Source organism: Tachyglossus aculeatus, chromosome 2 (genome assembly GCF_015852505.1).
Source record: "Tachyglossus aculeatus isolate mTacAcu1 chromosome 2, mTacAcu1.pri, whole genome shotgun sequence".
In the NCBI taxonomy this organism is placed as follows: domain Eukaryota; kingdom Metazoa; phylum Chordata; class Mammalia; order Monotremata; family Tachyglossidae; genus Tachyglossus; species Tachyglossus aculeatus.
Window position 1 is genome coordinate 1241564 of NC_052067.1, and position 16013 is coordinate 1257576.

At 47.6% G+C, this 16013-nt stretch overlaps 1 protein-coding gene across 1 annotated transcript in view; it reads right to left on the reverse strand.

Moving 5' to 3' along the window:
• The window catches only part of CALCR (calcitonin receptor), a 73028-nt gene that overhangs the window by 48115 nt on the left and 8900 nt on the right, over positions 1-16013 (reverse strand). The window lies entirely within an intron of this gene.

Consider the following 16013-nt stretch of genomic DNA (forward strand, 5'->3'; position numbering starts at 1 on the left):
CCTGACCCTCCCTCAGTGACGCAGCATGGACCATCCAACACCCTTGACCCTCCCTCAGTGACCCAGCATGGTCCATCCAACACCTCTGACTCTCCCCTCTCCATCCCTGACCGTCCCCCAGTGACCCAGCATGGACCACCCAATACCCCTGACTCTTCCCGCTCTGTCCCCACCTCTCTCCAGCACAGACCATCCAATACCCTTCTCCATCCCTGACTCTCCCCCAGTGACCCAGCATAGACCATCCAACGGCTCTGACTCACCCTTCTCCATCCCTGACCATCCCCCAGTGATCCAGCATGGGCCCTCATCAGTGGATCTGTCCCAAACACTGCAGTGTTTTCGGTATCATGACTCCCTGCCAAGGGAAACCATGGTTCCTGCTATTGTCTCTGACCCTGTCGCCTTCCAGCTCCAAGTGGGTCCCTCCCCTCGGGAGGTGGCATTTGGGGAACAGCAATTCCAGAGTCACCCTAGCTCACTGGTCATTCATTCATTCAGTCAGTCATATTTATTGAGGGCTTACTGTGGGCAGAGCACTGTACTAAGCGCTTGGGAAAGTACAACAATAAATGGACATGTTCCTACCCCACAACGAGCTTAAAGTCTAGAGTCGGGGAGACAGACGTTAATCTAAATAAATAAGCTACAGATTTGTACGTAAGTGGTGTGGGGCTGGGAGGGGGAAAGAACAAAGGGAGCAAGTCAGGGGGATGCAGAAAGGAGTGGGAGAAGAGGAAAGGGGACTTAGGAAAGGTCTCTTGGAGGAGATGTCCCCTCAATAAGGCTTTGAAGGAGGGAAGACTAATTGTCTGTCGGATTTGAGGAGGGAGGGTATTGCAGGCCAGAGAGAGGACATGGGCGAGGGGTCGGCTGTGAGATAGATAAGATGGTGGCACAGTGAGAAAGTTAGCATTAGAGGAGCGAAGTGTGTGGGCTGAATTGTAGTAGAAGATTAACGAGGTGAAGTAGAAGGGGGCAAAGTGATTAAGTGCTTGAAAGCCAATTGTCAGGAGTATTTGTTAGATGCGGAGGTGGATGGGCAACCACTGGAATTTCTTGAGGAGTGGGGAAACATGGCCAAAGCGTTTTTGTAGAAAAATGATCCAGGCAGCTGAGTGAAGTGTGGACTGGAGTTGGGAGAGACAGGAGGCTGGGAAGTCAACAAGGAAGCAGTCGCAGTAATCCAGGCTGGCTAGGATGAGTGACTGTCAACTGCCAATTCCCTCATTTAACACCTGTAACTGAGACCTTTTCCAATCCTTCCAGGGAGTGATTGTCATCCGAGGACACCCAGACTTGGAGCCATTATCTCTCCAGGTCTGACTGACCCCTGAACTCCCAGCCGGGGAAAGAGGCAGTCAGGGAAATTCTGCACATCTCCTTGAAACCCAACTTGCTCCGTTAATGACAAAAAGAAGTAAACATTTCTTCTTAACGTCCCACAGATGATGCCCTCTGAACTCTGGCCATGGAGTGAGAATTCTCCAAGGGGGGACTCAGTGCCTTCCTTCCCTGGTAGGTCAGCTGTCTGGTAACAATAATGGTAATACTAATGATAATAATAATTATAACCATTGTTAAGAGCTTGCTATGAGCCGTGCACTGTTCTAAGCACTGGGGTGGATGCAAGATGAGCAGTGTGGCCTAATGGAAAGAGCACAGACCTGGGACTCTGCAGGACCCAGGTTCTAATTCCAGCTCTGCCACTTGTCTGATGTGTAACCTTGGACAAGTCACTTAACTCCTCTGTGCCTCAGCTATCTCATCTATAAAATGGGGATTAAGACTGTGAACCCTGTATGGGACTTGGACTCTGTCCAATTTGAGAAGCTTGTATTTACCCTAGAGCTTAGTACAGTGACTGGCACATAGTAAGCGCTTAACAAATGCCATAAAAAAATCAGGTCCCACAAGGGGCTCACCGTCTAAGTAGAAAGGAGAGCAGGTATTGAATCCCCATTTTGCAAATGAGGGAACTGAGGCTCAGAGAAGTGAAATGACTCACCCGAGGTTACACAGGAGATAAGAGGCAGAGCCAGGATTAGAACCCAGGTCCTTGATCTCTCCACTAGGCCCTGCTGCTTCCCTCGGGGAGATAGCCCACCTCCCCCAATAGATTAGAAGCTCCTCAAGGCTAGGGGTTGTGTCTGCTTCTTTTAAGGTAGTAAGCACTTATGATGGTTATTACACCCACGAGGTATCCAGTAAAGTGTTCTGTACACAGTGGGAACCCAGTATAGCTCTCTGCACCCAGGCAGCAGAAAATTAAGCATCTTCACAGAGGAAGCACCCGGAACAGAGCTCTGCATTCATTCATTCAGTCAGTCATATTTATAGAGTGCTTACTGTGTGCAGAGCACTGTACTAATTGCTTGGGAAGTACAAGTTGGCAACATATAGAGACAGTTCCTACCCAACAATGGGCTCACAGTCTAGAAGGGTAGACAGACAATAAAACATGTGGACAGGTGTCAAGTCATCAGAATAAATAGAAATAAAGCTAGATGCACATCATTAACAAAATTAATAGAATAGTAAATATGTACAAGTAAAATAAATAGAGTAATAGATCTGTACAAACATATATACAGGTGCTGTGGGGAGGGGAAGGAGGTAGGCTGGGGGGGATGGGGAGGGTGGGGAGGGACTGTCTCTATACGTTGCCAACTTGTACTTCCCAAGCGCTTAGTACAGTGCTCTGCACACAGTAAGTGCTCAATAAATATGATTGATTGAGGAGAGGAAAAGGGGGCTCAGTCTGGGTGCACACAACAGGTGGCAGTACAGTTCTCTGCACGCAGTAGGCATCTAGTACAGCACTCTGCTCTCAGTAGGTATTGAATTCAATCATATTTTCCCTTCCCCTTTCTCCCATCTCTCCTCAGATCTTGCACACTGAGGAAATTGTGACCAAACATAGTTTCTAATCTCCACAGGCTAGTGGTGACATGCCATGTGTGAACACGGTGAGTTCTGTTCTCAAGACCCTGGACCCTCTCAATCTGGGGCCCGACTCAAGGGCTGTTCACCGAAGTTGGGATCAAAGATGGTGTCACCACTCCACATTAACTCAAGGACTTTGTTTTTCCCTGGCATGCCAACATGAAGCACACAGGATGTAAGAAAAAGCTAAGGTTTCTCTGGTGTCTTTGAGGGTCTCAAATCTGCTGCCCCTCCCTCAGGAAGGGGGTGGTGAGAAGGGACAGAATGGGGAAGTGTGGGGAGTGGGCGGAATAGAAAGTGACAGGAAAGAGCAGAATGGGGGGTAATGGGAAAGGGCAGATGGGGTCGATGGAAAAGAGAGGGGTAGGGGATGAAGGATGGATAGAATGGAGGGTGATGGGAAATAGTAGAACAAGGTGTTGCTAAAGAGTGGTGTGGGGGTGATGGGAAAGAGCAAAATGAGGGTGATGAGTGATGGGAAAGAATCAGAGGATGGGAAAGAAACAAATTAGGGGGTGATGAGAGGGCAGAACGGAAGGTGATGAGAAAGAGTGGAGTAGGGGATGAAGGGAGAGGGTAAAATGGAGGGTGACAGAAAAAAATAGAACAGGATATTGGTAAAGAGCAGAATGCGGGTTTTGGGAAAGAGCAGAAGGGGATGTTGATGGGAAAGAGCTGAATGGGGGTGAAGGAAAACAGCAGAATCATGGTCGGGGGGGAGGAGATGGGAAAAAGGAGAAAGGAGGTATGATGGGAAGGAGCGGAAAAGGAAAGATGATGGGAAAGCTTTCCTATTCCACTTTTCCCGGGTAGGGAATGTGTTGTTTCTACCTTTTGTACTTCCCGAGTGCTTAGAACAGTGTCCTGCACTCAGCAGGTGGGGGGTTGGGTGGGCTCTGAAGAGAGACCATCCAATTTCTACCGAACTAATGCCTCTAAGTCACTGTTATTTTTCTCAACTAATGATCCCTGTGATCTTCACACAAGGGATCCAGGTGCAGCATTATGCACCTAATAAGGCCCCCAATACGGTGTTCTGCACAAAGCAGGGATTCGGCTACAGTGCTCTGCACTTGGTAGGTGCCCAGTACAGTACTCTGAAAACAGCAGGCCTCCAATACAGTGTCCTGCACACAGCAGGTGCCCAGTGGATACGGAGCGCTTTATTAAGCAAAGAAACGAAAGAGCAGCCATAGCAGAGAAGAGAAACTGCTCCAGAGGGCATTGATTTAATCGTATTTATTGAGCACTTACTGTGTGCAGAGCACTGTACCAAGCGCTTAGGAAGTACAAGTTGGCAACATATAGAGACGGTCCCTACCCAACAGTGGGCTCACAGTCTAGAAGCCTGTGGGCATGTCCTCCTGCACTGTCCACTGAGCCCAGGGCCCCTGGTGAGGGGTTCAGGGCCCCGTAACCTTCTCCCTGGGGCCCCTTTGGGCCAGCTGACCCTTCTGGAGGCTGAAGGGCTTTCATTTCATTTTTTCTGACTGATGGAACTGAGATGGAGAAACTCAGATGCCAGGTAGGAGAGGGCAGAGTAATGATTTTTTCTTGACAGTCAGGGAAGGCAGCAGAGCAGCTGGAATGAGCGCTGGACTTTGATTAGATTCAGGCCAGGATGGGGGTTGGGGTGTGTCCAGCCCGTCTGCCCCCGAGAATCAAAGCAGGGGCCCTCCCCTGCTAGGGTGGGGGTAGGAAGGAATGGTCACCCCTCAACACACAGAGGTGGCTACCTCAGGCCAGCAAGACTGGTCTGGATATCTTTCAGAAATGGATTTTGTCACCGCTCCCCCCGGCTGGATTGCTGCTAGGTTCAATGCCATGGGGACGGTCTGCGTGGCCACAAGGAACCCATATGATTGATTATGGTCTTTGTTAAACTCTTACTATGTGTCAAACACCATTCTAAGCACTGGGGAAGGTCCAAGTTAATTAGGTCAGACAGAGCCCCTGTCCTGCATGTGGCTCAGAGAAGTAGCGTGGCTCAGTGGAAAGAGCCCGGGCTTTGGAGTCAGAGGTCATGGGTTCGAATCCCGACTCCACCACATGTCTGCTGTGTGACCTTGGGCAAGTCGCTTAACTTCTCTGCGCCTCAGTTACCTCATCTGTAAAATGGGGATTAAGACTGTGAGCCCCACGTGGGACAACTTGATCACCTCGTATCCCCCCAGTGCTTAGAACAGTGCTCTGCACATAGTAAGTGCTTAATAAACGCCATTATTATTATTATTATTAAGTAGGAGGGAGAACAGGTAGCCCCATTTAACGGTTGAGGAAACAGAGGCCTGGAGAAGTGACTCGCCCAAGTTCCCACGGCAAGCAATTGGCAGGGTCAGGATTCGAACCCAGGCCCTTCTGCCTCCGAGGCCCATGATCTCTCCACTAGGCCCCGCTGCTTCTCGTATGGATCCCGTCCCCAGCGCCTGCCTCCCCCTTGCCACGGCTCCTGCCACCGAGTGCGGCGGCTCAGAAGCGATGCTCGTGTCCATGGGGACCCGGCGGGGTGGAGGTGGGGTTTGGAGACCTGGCCCTGGTGCTCCCAGGGTTAAAGGGCAGAGCTCGGGCAGGACTGTGAGCCCACTGTTGGGTAGGGACTGTCTCTATATGCTGCCAACTTGTACTTCCCAAGCACTTAGTACAGTGCTCTGCACACAGTAAGCGCTCAATAAATACGATTGATGATGACCGTCTGGAACCACAGCTGCACTGGGTATCACCACCATTACTACTCTCCCACCCTTCCATGGCCATTGCAGCCCTCTCTGCCAGGCCCGGAGGTGCTGCGGGGGCCGACCAGGTGTCGGAGAGTCTGTTTGGGACGGGCTGGAGTGGAGGAGGTGGCTGGAAGGGCGGACCGACCCTGACTGGATAATAATAATAACAATAATGGTACTTGTTAAGCGCTTACTATGTGCCACGCACTGTTCTGAGCACTGGGGTAAATGCAAGTTAATCAGGTTGGGCACAGTCCCTGTGCCCCATGGGGCTCTCATCCTTAATCTCCATTTTACAGATGAGGTAACTGAAGCCCAGAGAAGTGAAGTAATAATAATAATAATAATTCTCATAATTACGGTATTTCTTAAGCGCTTACTATGTGGAAGGTACTGTACTAGGCGCTGAGGTAAATGCAAGTTAATCAGGTTGGACACAGTCCCTGTGCCCCATGGGGCTCACACTCTTAATCTCCATTTTACAGATGAGGTAACTGAGGCCCACAGAAGTGGAGTAATAATAATAATTATCAAAATTATGGTATTTGTTAATAATAATGATGGCATTTATTAAGTGCTTACTATGTGCAAAGTACTGTTCTAAGCGCTGGGGGGATGCAAAGTGATCAGTTGTCGCACGTGGGGCTCACAGTCTTCATCTCCATTTTATAGATGAGGTAACTGAGGCACAGAGAAGTTAAATGACTTGCCCAAAGTCACACAGCTGGCAATTGGCGGAGCCGGGATTTGAACCCCTAGCCTCTGACTCCAAAGCCTGTGCTGTTTCACTGAGCCATGCTGCTTCCCCCCACCACAGCACCTGTATGTACATATATATTTGTATGTATTTATTACTCCATTTATTTATTTTACTTGTATATATCCTATTTATTTTATTTTGTTAATATGTTTTGTTTTGTTCTCTGTCTCCCCCTTCTAGACTGTGAGCCCACTGTTGGGTAGGGACCGTCTCTAGATGTTGCCAACTTGTAATAATAATAATAATGATGATGGCATTTATTAAGCGCTTACTATGTGCAAAGCACTGTTCTAAGCGCTGGGGAGGTTACAAGGTGATCAGGCTGTCCCACGGGGGGCTCACAGTCTTAATCCCCATTTTACAGATAACTGAGGCCCAGAGAAGTTGTGACTTTCCCAAAGTCACAAGGCTGGCAATTGGCAGAGCCGGGATTTGAACCCATGATCTCTGACTCCAAAGCCCGGGCTCTTTCCACTGAGCCACATTGTACTTCCCAAGCGCTTAGTACAGTGCTCTGCACACAGTAAGCACTCAATAAACACGATTGATTGATTGATTGATTGATTAAGCACTTACTATGTGGCAGGTACTGTACTAGGCGCCGAGGTGGATACAAGCAAATTGGGTTTGGACACAGCCCCTGGCTTACATGGGGCTCAGAGTCTCAATCCCCATTTTAAAGGTGAGGTAACTGAGGCACAGATAACTTAAGTGACTTGCCCAAGGACACACACCAGACAGGTGGTGGAGCCGGGATTAGAACCCATGACCTCTGACTCCCGGGGCCATGCTCTGTCCATTAAGTCATGCTGCTTCTCATCTAGCTATCTATCGGAGTGGGCAGGGAGGGCTGACCAACCCTGACTGGAGGGCAGGCAGTGGCCTGGTGCCCCAGGGGCCATGGCCAGCCCATCACATGCTCGGGTGCTCACACCCAAGGGGGCCCCAAAATGATTCTGAGTCCATTCACTAGTGCCCAGCTCAATGCTCCCTCCACACACTGTGCTCTACACACAACACTCACTGCATCACACCCGGCACACTGCACACCACACACCGCACATCTCATCTGGCACACCGCACTCTCTGCACACCGCGCTCTACACACAATGCTCTGCCCACAGTGCCCTGCATGCGTGTTCAGGACATTTTGTTAGTGTGTTTGGTTTTGTTCTCTGTCTCCCCCTTTTAGACTGTGAGCCCACCGTTGGGTAGGGACGGTCTCTATATGTTGCCAACTTGTACTTCCCAAGCGCTTAGCACAGTGCTCTGCGCACAGTAAGCGCTCAATAAATATGATTGATTGATTGATTGATGTGCAGTATTTATCTTGTGCATATCTATTCTATTTATTTTATTTTGTTACTACGTTTGGTTTTGTTCTCTGTCTCCCCCTTTTACACTGTGAGCCCACTGTTGGGTAGGGACTGTCTCTATATGTTGCCAACTTGTACTTCCCAAGTGCTTAGTACAGTGCTCTGCACACAGTAAGCGCTCAATAAATATGACTGATGATTGATGACGTCACCCTGCTCTTTGGAAAATCTCCAGTAGTTGCCTATCCACCTCCGCATCGAACAAAAACTTCTTGCCATTGGCTTTAAAGCACTCCACTCTCTTACTCCCTCCTACCTCACCTCGTTTCTCTCTGTCCACAACCCAGCCCGCACACTTGGCTCCTCTACTGCCAACCTTCTCACCTATCTGGTCGCCGTCCCCTAGCCCACACCGTGCCTCTGGCCTGGAACACCCTCCCTCCTCAAATCATCATCATCATCATCAATCGTATTTGTTGAGCGCTTACTGTGTGCAGAGCACTGTACTAAGCGCTTGGGAAGTACAAGTTGGCAACATATAGAGACAGTCCCTACCCATCAGTGGGCTCACAGTCTAAAAGGTGGGCCCACACTCAAATCCGATAGACAATTACTCTCCCTGCCTTCGAAGCCTTATTCAAGGCAAATTTCCTCCAGGTGGCCTTTCCAGACTAACCCCCCAATTTCCTCTTCTCCCACTCCCTTCTGTGTCGCCCTGACTTGCTCCTTGTTCTTCCTTCCTCCCAGCCCCACAGCACTTATGTCTTGTCTTGTCTTATACCTCACTTTATGTGGTGTGTGGAGAGCTCACCTCCTCCAGGAGGCCTTCCCAGACTGAGCCCCTTCCTTCCTCTCTCCCTCGTCCCCCTCTCCATCCCCCTCATCTTACCTCCTTCCCTTCCCCACAGCACCTGTATATATGTATATATGTTTGTACATATTTATTACTCTATTTATTTTACTTGTACATATCTAGTCTATTTTATTTTGTTAGTATGTTTGGTTTTGTTCTCTGTCTCCCCCTTTTAGACTGTGAGCCCACTGTTGGGTAGGGACTGTCTCTATACGTTGCCAACTTGTACTTCCCAAGCGCTTAGTACAGTGCGCCGCACACAGTAAGCGCTCAAGCAGCATGGCTCAGTGGAAAGAGCCCGGGCTTGGGAGTCAGAGGTCATGGGTTCTAATCCCGGCTCTGCCACTTGTCTGCTGTGTGACCTTGGGCAAGTCACTTAACTTCTCTGAGCCTCGGTTACCTCATCTGTAAAATGGGGTTAAGACTGTGAGCCCCACGTGGCACAACCTGATCACTTTGCATTCCTCCCCCAGGGCTTAGAACAGTGCTTTGCACATAGTAAGCGCTTAACTAGTGCCATCATTATTATTATTATTAATAATAAATACGATTGATTGATTGATTGATTGATTATACCGTCGACTCATTTCTGACCATAGCGGCTCCATGGACACACCTCTCCCAGAATGTCCCACCTCCATCTGCAATCGTTCTGGTAGTGGATCCATAGAATTTACTTGGTAAAAATATGGAAGTGGTTAGCCATTGCCTCCTTCCACGCAGTAAACTTGGGTCTCTGCCCTCGATTCTCTCCCACGCTGCGGCTGCTGCCCAGCACGGGTGAATTTTGACTTGGAGCAGAATTCCACTTGCTAGCCACTGCCCAAGCTAAGAATGGAATGGGTATGCCTCTGCTTCACTCTCCCTCCTGTAGCTGAGACTGGTACAATACTGGAAACTCTCCAGGTGCCATTCTGAGAGGGGACGGCACTTATGTACTTATCTATAATTTATTTATTTGCGTGTTGTGTGCAGGGAATGTGTCTGTTTATTGTCGTACTCTTCCAAGTGCTTAGTACAGTGCTCTGAACACGGTAAGCACTTAATAAATAGATTAAATGAATGGGTGAATGAATGCATCACTCTCTACCCCGTGCTCTGCATACAATGCTCTTCATACCACACTCTGCACCCAACATTTTCTACTGTTCACACAACACTGTCCACTCTGCACGTAGCACTCTTCATGTAGCACTCTGCACACAATGCTCTCCACACTGTGCTCTGCACACCACATTGTGCACACAGTACTACAGACTGACAACCGATCTGAAGGCAATCGAGTGTGGACTGGGTAGATGCTGCTCCCCGTTGCCTAGGAGATGGATCCAAGAGATAGAACGGTATCATCCCTAGCCGTGTAGACGCTGCTCCCCGTTGCCTAGGAGATGGGTCCAGGAGGCAGAACGGTCCAATCCTCGGCCTCCAGAAGGAGATTTCACTAACGCAGCCACCATGCGTTCTAGTGGATATGAAACCCTGCACACAATAAGCGCCTGGAAGAGCCCCCTGCCCACAACAGGCATCCAGTACAGTACTCTGCACCTAGCAGACATGGAGCAAAATGCTCTGCATTCATTCAGTCATTCATTTATCCACAATTGTATTTATTGAGTGCTTACTGTGTGCGGGGCACTGTACTAAGCACTTGGGAGAGTACAATGAAACAATAAACAGACACATTCCCTGTCCACAGTGAGCTTACAATATATACAATCTTACCTCCTTCCCTTCCCCACAACACCTGTATATATGTATATATGTTTGTACATATTTATTACTCTATTTATTTATTTTACTTGTACATATCTATTCTATTTATTTTATTTTGTTAGTATGTTTGGTTTTGTCTCCCCCTTTTAGACTGTGAGCCCACTGTTGGGTAGGGACTGTCTCTATATGTTGCCAATTTGTACTTCCCAAGCGCTTAGTACAGTGCTCTGCACACAGTAAGCGCTCAATAAATACGATTGATGATGATGAGAAGAGAGGAGACAGACATTAATACAAATCAATAAATGACAGATGTGTAAGTGTTCAGTCCAGCACACTGCCCACAGCAGGTGTCCAGTCCAGTGCCCTGCAGGCAGTAGGGGGACCATCCACTCCACAAAGTTAATAGTAATCATAATCATCATTGTCATAATAATTGTGGTATTAGTTCATTCATTCAATCGTATTTATTGAGCGCTTACTGCGTGCAAAGCATGGTACTAAGTGCTTGGGAAGTACAAGTTGGCAACATATAGAGATGGTCCCTACCCAACAGTGGGCTCACAGTCTAGAAAGGGGAGACTGAGAACAAAACAAAACATATTAACAAAATTAAATAAATAGAATAAATATGTACAAATAAAATAAATAAATAGAGTAATAAATATGCACAAACATATATACATATATGCAGGTGCTGTGGGGAGGGGAAGGAGGTAAGGCGGGGGGGATGGGGAGGGGGAGGAACTTCCCTTAGTTAGAACTTCCCTTAGTTAAGAACTAGCTGCGTACCAGGCATTGTACTAAACTCTGGGGGAGAGACAAGGTGAATGGGAGGGACACAGCCCGTGTCATACATTCAGTCGTATTTATTGAGCGCTTTCTGTGTGTAGAGCACTGTACTAAGCACTTGGGAAAGTAAAACACAACAATAAACAGTGACATTCCCTGCACACAACGAGCTTTAAGTCTAGAGGGGCCTACAAGGGGCTCACAGTCTAAATCTTCATTTTACAGATGAGGTATCTGAGGTCCAAAGAAATGAAGTGACTTGCCCAAGGTTGCAAAGCAGACAAATGGTGGGGCCTGAATTAGAACCCAGGACCTTCTGACTGCTGCTTCCCCTGCCAAATTTAGCTCCGAAGGCACCACTCCCCCAGGGGTTCCCGTGGGCTGGACTGGATGGCAACTCCCCGGGGACACCTCGGGCTCTTATGTGTCCACTATTTTCCTGGCCAAGATTTGGATGCATGAAAAATCCCATCGGTCCTGTTGTCGTGGCCACCCTGGAATGCTCTCCTCCTTTCCAAAGCTGTCCAGTCGTTTCTCAGAAAAATCGTTTGTGCAGGGAACAGCTGCGCATTCCTGAGGGTAGTGCTGGGAATGTCTTTCCTTCTGCTCGTTCCAAAACCCACATCCAGCGCAGGCTGGCCTCATCCTGACCCGGATCGACCCCAACCCTGCCACCAGGAGCCGGGGGCCAGAGACCACCGCCATTCCCGATTCTGGAAACACCGAGACCTGTGGCTGTTGGGAAGCAAAGAGCTTCCTCTCCCTGCCCCTCCATCTAGCTATCGCACCCTGTATCTCCGATGCTTTGTTTCTAAATGCTTCCTCTCCCTCAGTTATCGTTACTTATGTTGGTCGGTCCTCCCCCCCCAGCCCCCCTGCATTCTGTGAGCCCGCCTTGAGAGACAGTGCCCGCCTCAGAGTAGTTGATCTCGTATCTACCTCAGCAGTTGGCACAGTGCCTGGCCCAGAGCAGATCTCAGTAAATATCAGAACCACCCTGCGACAGCAGCCCCAAGAGGCCCAACACCTATTGTGTGAGCCGGCAGGAGTGCTCTGAGTAGGTAAAGATGAATAAAAGAGATTTAATAATATTCACTGAAGGATATATTCAGTAGTCAATCAATTGATCACTGCTATGTTCTAAGGGCCTATTTCCCCGGCACTGTATTGAGCACTTGAGAGAGCACAGTAGAGAAGCACCTTGGCCTAGTGATTCAGAGTGTGACCCCCATGTGGGACAGGGACTGTGTCCAATCCGATTACCTTGTATCTACTCCAGTGCTTAGAACAGTGCTGGGTACTCTTACTAAGCGTTTAACAAGTACCATCATTATTATCACAGTGGATAGAGCCGAGGCCTGGGAATCAGAAGGACCTGGGTTCTAATCCAGGCTCCACCTCCTGCTTACGGCTGTGACCTTGAGCAAGTCACTTCATTTCTCTGTGCCTCAGTTACCTCACCTGTAAAAGGGGGGTTAAGACTGTGAGCCCCATTTGGGACAGGAACTGTGTCCAACCTGATCATCTTGTATACACCCCAGTGCCTGGCACATAGTAAGAGCTTAACAAATGCCACAATTATCATTATTATTATTGTCATTATTATTATTATTATTACCCCTGTGCTTAGTACTGTTCCTGGAACATAATAAGCACTTAACAAATACCATAAAAAGCAAAAAATTAAAAAAACACAGTAGGAGCAAGATGTATGAACCCTCGCCTCAAGGAACTTTCCGCCTAAGACAGGCAGGCAGGATTTGTTTACAATTTTCTGTCAGAGCCACGGAGGAGCAAAAAACTGCTGTCGCCCCCACCCTCCCCATCTCTCAAACCCATCATTTTCTGATTGTTCTTGATTCCTTTCTCTCTGTCAACCCCATATTCAGTCACTCACTAAATCCTGTTGGCTCTATAATCACAGCATCTCCAGAATCTACTCCTTCCTCTCCCTAAAAAAGCAGGGTGACCACTTGGAAAGACCGTGAGCCTGGAAGTCAGAGGATTCTATCATGGCTGTGCCAACTCTCTTCTTTGGGTCTCGGTTTCCTCATCTGTAAAATGTGGATCAAATACCCGTTCTCCCTCTTACTTATTCTGTAAGCCTTATGTAGGACGGGGACTGTGTCTGACCTGATTATCTTGTACCTACCACAGCATAGAACAGTCCTTGACATATAGTAAGCGCCTAATAAAAAAACATAATGATAATAAAAATAACAATACTAGTAATAATAGTAAACCTAACTGTCACCCCGTCCGTCCATATCCCAACTTGGTTACTGCATTAACTCGTCGCTGACCTCCCTGCCCCCAGCCTCTCCCTGCTCCAGTCCATCCTTGACTCTGTTGCCTTGTTCACTTCTCTTAAATGTAGTTTAGAAAAGCAGCGTGGCTCAGTGGAAAAAGCCTGGATTTGGGAGTCAGAGGTCGTGGGTTCTAATCCCAGCTCCGCCACTTGTCAGTTGTGTGACTTTGGGCGAGTCACTTAACTTCTCTGGGCCTCAGTTACCTCATCTGTAAAATGAGAATTAAGACCGTGAACCCCACGTGGGACAACCTGATTACCTTGTATCAATCAATCAATCAATCAATCGTATTTATTGAGCGCTTACTGTGTGCAGAGCACTGTACTAAGCGCTTGGGAAGTACCAGTCGGCAACACATAGAGACAGTCCCTACCCAACAGCAGGCTCACAGTCTAGAAGGGGGAGACAGAGAACAAAACCAAACATACTAACAAAATAAAATAAGTACGATATGTAGAAGATAAATAAATAAATAAATTAATTAATATGTACAAACATATATACATATACATCATCCATGACGATGATGGTATTTGGTAAGCGCTTACTATGTGCAAACCACCGTTGTAAGCGCCGGGGGAGATACAAGGCCATCAGGTTGTTCCACTGTGAACCCCACAAGGGACAACCTGCTTACCCTGTATTTACCCTAGTGCTTAAAACAGTGCTTGGCACATAGTCAATGCTTAATCAACCAATCAATCGTATTTATTGAGCGCTTACTGTGTGCAGAGCACTGCACTAAGCGCTCAATAAATCTCTCCCCAGCGCTTAGAGCAGTGCTTTGCACATAGTAAGTGCTTAACAAATGCCATTATTATTATTGTTATTATTATTAGAGTTCAGTATACATCTCCCTACTCCTTAAAAACCTCCACTGAGTGTCCGTGTCTGGCACATAGCAAGCACTTAACAAATACCATTATTATTATTATTATTATTATTATTATTATAGTAAAGATGTGACTTTTTTCAGTGATCATCCTGGGAAAATACTTATGCACAGAAAGTGTTATTAGTATGTTAAATGAAATTATTGAATGACACTTATTTATTACTTGTACATATTTACTATTTATTTTGTTTAATGATGTGCATATAGCTTTAATTCTATTTGTTCTGTCGATTTTGACACCTGTCTACATGTTTTGTTTTGTTGTCCGTCTCCCCCTTCTAGACTGTGAGCCCGTTGTTGGGTAGGGACCATCTCTATATGTTACCGACTTGTACTTCCCAAGTGCTTAGTACAGTGCTCTGCGCACAGTAAGCGCTCAATAAATACGATTGAATGAATGAATGAATCTACCTCTGTATCAATCAATGACATTTACTGAGTGTTTATGTGTGTAGAGCACTGTACTAAGCACTTGGGAGAGTATACAATACAATAGCACCAAGCAGGAACTCCGTACCCTTAAGGCACTCAATAAGCTCCCCTGCACAACCTAACCTTGCCAATCTTCCACTAGACTCCATTTTGTGTACTTCATGTCTCAGCGAAGCAGTGTGGCCTAGTAGAAAGAGTATGGGCCTAGAAGTCGGAGGAGCTGGGTTCTAATTCTGGCCTCGGCCATTTATCTGCTGTATGATCTTGGGCAAGTTACTTAATGTCTCTCTTAAGTGAGGGTGCCTCACTTACCTCATCTGCAAAAGGGGGATTGAAACCTGTTCTCCCTCCTACTTAGACTGTGAACCCCAGGTGGGACATGATTATCTTGTACATACCCCAGTGCTTACTGTAGTTCCAAGCACTTGGGAGAGTACAAGTGCCACTATAGATAATATATTAATAGATACCACAATTATAATTATTATTATTATTCTCCAACACCAACCTAGTCTTAACCTAGACTCAGTCTCATCTCTTTCACCATCTACCCCTTGCCCATATCCTCCCTCTTGGCTAAACCTCCTTCCCCCTCCATATCCACCACCACTCTCCCTATCTCCAGAGCCCTATTCAAAGCCCACCTCCTCCAGGAATCCCTCCCTGACTAACCTGTCTTGTCCCTGCTCTATTCTCCCTCCCCATTGCCACTTCGGCCCATCCTCATCATCCCTTGGGTACGTGATCCCCACCCTCAGCACTAAAGTCAAAGGCTGGGCCCACAGATATTTCTGGTGCGGGACAAGGAGAGCAGTGTCTTCCCACCTCTCTCTAGAGAACAGAAAGTGATGGAGCTTGGACACTCTTCAGGGGTTGGGAAAGGACCACGCAGGAGCTGGTCCTTGCTGCACCGATTCTGCTTCGGGATGTCTCAGTAAGGTTGGAAATGGAACAACCAATCAGCACGTGGTTGTTATGGTCTCTCCAAGTGCCGGGGAGAGACAGACTCCAAACTGACATGAGAAACATTTCTGAGTTTTTGAAGGATTATGGAAAGAAGCCTTCACTGTAGTGATAATGACGGCATTTAAGAAGCACTTACCGTGTCAAGTGCTGGGGTAGATACGAGATAATCAGATCATCCACCGTCCCTGTCTCACATGAGACTCAAGTCTAAGAGGGAGGGAGTTCAGGAACTTTATCTCTATTTTTCAGAAGAAGAAACTAAGGTGCAAAGTGGGTAAATGACTTGTCTAAGGTCCCAAAGTCAGCCAGGGGCA